Source organism: Tenrec ecaudatus, chromosome 1, assembly GCF_050624435.1.
Source record: "Tenrec ecaudatus isolate mTenEca1 chromosome 1, mTenEca1.hap1, whole genome shotgun sequence".
In the NCBI taxonomy this organism is placed as follows: domain Eukaryota; kingdom Metazoa; phylum Chordata; class Mammalia; order Afrosoricida; family Tenrecidae; genus Tenrec; species Tenrec ecaudatus.
The window spans coordinates 239035474-239038843 of NC_134530.1; the positions used below are offsets into that span (position 1 = coordinate 239035474).

General features: G+C 36.7%; 1 non-coding gene across 1 annotated transcript; it reads left to right on the plus strand.

Annotated features, from left to right (window-relative positions):
• Positions 1 to 2572: 2572 nt before the first annotated feature.
• LOC142438245 (U1 spliceosomal RNA) lies at positions 2573 to 2736 on the plus strand. Its single transcript, XR_012782663.1, has one exon. It is a non-coding gene; the product is annotated as a U1 spliceosomal RNA (small nuclear RNA).
• The last annotated feature ends 634 nt before the right edge of the window (positions 2737 to 3370 follow it).

Consider the following 3370-nt stretch of genomic DNA (forward strand, 5'->3'; position numbering starts at 1 on the left):
GGCTGTAATTTTTATGGAAGTAAAGTGTGAAACCTTTCTTGCACAGCACCATCGTGTAGGCTTAAACAACCAAGCTTTATATGAGCACTTGAACACAAACTGTTAGCATTACCCAGGACCTGAATATTCATAGATCCTTCATTTTTTTTAAATTTTTTTGATCCTTCATTTCATCCTTTAAAATAAGCCAGCAAGCTAGCAACTCTAGTGAATAATTAATATCAATCAAGAAGATTAGTAAAAGAAGTTGAACTATAGGAATATACACAAAAGTTATAGAAACCTTTAGAGTAGAAGAAAATATTGAGATAAACCTACAGGTATGGTTTGAGTCTTAGAGTAACTACAAAGGATATCAAACTACACCAGAAAAAAATGTTAGCGACTTGGCACATGTTTACAGAAAATAATTTTCATGAAATATTTCCTTTGACAAAGAATCTTCTGACAAAACGTTTAATGGTTCCTCACAGTGAATCAAATAAATCAAAATCTTTATGGATATCTGTCCATCCTGTATCAGAGTATGACCTATATGAGAAACGAGAGGAGACTTCTGCCAGTGATGAGTGCATAGGCGTCAGGGTGTCCACGGTTCAACCATCAGAGGGAAATCTGGCCTGCGAATAACTAAAGGAAAGATAGAATGATGGAACATGTTGGCTCTCATGAGCTCCAATATTCTAAGTTGAGTCTATGGATGGGATGGGTACAATTCGTGACGATGACAACAATATTATCTCCATTTTTATCTATATTTCCTTTACGCCAGCGTATAAAATTCCAGAGGTGTTCCATTTCTGCATTTTAAAACCAGTTTTATTGGGACATAATCCACATATTACAGAATTCAATAGTTCAATCATATCAAGAAGTGTTGTACCATCATCACCACAACCTTAGAACAATTTCTTCTTTTTTGTACTTCTTGTTATTAGCTCATTTCCCCTTAGCCTCCCTTTCCATAAGCCCCCCCAAACCATTAATCTCTGGAGTTAATGTACTGAAAAACATGTCAAAATTAGGAAACACAAAAGCTAACAACAATATTAAAATAAAATAGAGAAAAACCTCAATAAAAATAGCAAAAAAATATTAAAAACTAGAACAACTTTGAAATGGGTCAAAAGGAGAGCAAATGATAAAGTGTTAAATCTCAAATAGCCACATCTGCATAATCCACTTTCCACTGCATTCTGCATGATAATGAGGCTATTCACATCTCTGTCTGTTTGCTTTTTTATTGTATTTCTTACATCTCATTTAAATTAAACTTTTCTTTGATAGAAAAATGTCCAGTTGTAAGACTGCCAAGGTTTAGAACAGAAATCTGATTTACGCTTTAAGCAAGTATAGTTTCAGATCTGCCTCTAACTACTGGACAAAGGATATGAATAAACAATGTGCAGATTAGTAAATTCATCTAGTAAACTAACATAAGATTACCCCCCCTCATTAAAAGCACTTCAATTTGGTTGGGCATGTGGTTGAGAAAGAGCAGTTCCTGGAAAAGGACATCATGCTTAGGAAGTGGAGGGGCAGTGACAAATGGGACAACCCTGAAGCACAGCAACATAGCCACAATTGTGAGGACAGTCCTCGACAGGGCAGTATTCGCTCAATTGTACATATGGTCTCTGTGACTCAGAACTAACTCCATGGCACATAACAGCAACATAACATGCAAAAGTAACATTTTGTCATTTCATGTGATAGAATATTCTAGAATTATAATAGCAATGTAATTATCTACTGACTGTGCACATCTCAACACCAAGGCTCTACTTTCTGTGGACTGTGGCTGCAGAGACCATTTTCCATGCTCCCTTCCATGACGGTGCTGACTTCATATCAACATCCATCAGAGAAGAAAGGAGGAGAAGTTGACATGGCTAAATCAGTTTTTGAAAAAGAAATAAACCATATAGAAGTAAGAAAAAAAAAAGAGACAAATGTTCATTTGGTCTCACTGTATGTAAATACAAGAGCAATGAATGCAAAATATAATAACATCTGAAACAAAAGTCTAAAGCAGGTGTACCCCAAATACTCATTAAAATAGAAGGTAAGTAGATATAAAAATGTACAAAAAATAAAATATTTAAACCCTTGGTTCATGACAACTATTTTCAAATTTTAAGGAAATCATGAATTAGCAAAGTGTATGGATAAACAATCTTGGAAAACTAAAAATTGGGTATCAATTTGCAGTGATACCTCAGTTGTCAAATGACTCCAAGCTCAAACTTTGCACCACTCCAACAGCAAAGTTAAACAAAAAGTCTGCTCAAGGATTTGTGACTTTGTTCCCTAGTCGAACTGAAAATATGACTCAAAAAACCTACACAGCAGAAAGGGAGTCACACATCTCATCTTAACACTTCATCTCAGCGCCACTCTGGCTCAGATACCGTACTGTGCCTGTCTTAGAGCATTATCACATTCCTCTTTTTGTGTGTGTGTATGTCCGTGCACACTTTAATGTTTGAAATATCATAGCCAAGTTAGTAATACCAGCAGTAAAGCTAAGAGGAAAACCGTGAGAACCACGGTAGAGTTAAAGAAAGAAATCATACTTACCTGGCAGGGGAGATACCATGATCACGAAGGTGGTTTTCCCAGGGCGAGGCTCACCCATTGCACTCCGGGTGTGCTGACCCCTGCGATTTCCCCAAATGTGGGAAACTCGACTGCATAATTTGTGGTAGTGGGGGACTGCATTCGCGCTATCCCCTAAAAAAAAAAAAGAAAGAAAGAAATCATTGTGACATTGGAATGTCTGCATGTCTGATTTGGCTGCTAAATTCAACATGGCTAACTCGACATTATCAACATTCCCCCCTGCCCCCCGGGTGTGTGTATGTGTGTGTGAGAAGGATGTGACTAAAGCAGCAAATGTACCAAGAGGTGTGACATTGTTAGCCATGAAACAAAGAACCCAGAGCAGTGAAGGGATTGAAAAGTGACTGTTAATTTGGATAGAGCAGATACAAGATAGTGTATCTGAGACAGTGATATGAGAGAAGGCTAATTGTCTCCATAGTGAGTTTATAAGTGTGATTTGTGGGCCTCAGAGCCAATTATTTGGTTTTCCATTATTTCTTATGGGAAAAATATGCTCCTTTATTAAACACTTGAAGTGGAACATGAAATTTGAAGGAGGTGAATTCAACAACTGAGGTGTCACTGTATTTGAAAAAGAAAACTTCAACTGACACAAAATAAGTGAGAACTTTCTAAATGAGCTGTCATTCTTTACTTTTACAATTAAAGATATTAACATCTGATAATATTATGCAATGTTATTCGGGGTTCACTGAGACAAGAAATTTTATATATTGCCCTAGAAAGGCTAGCTTTGCTTCCTGGG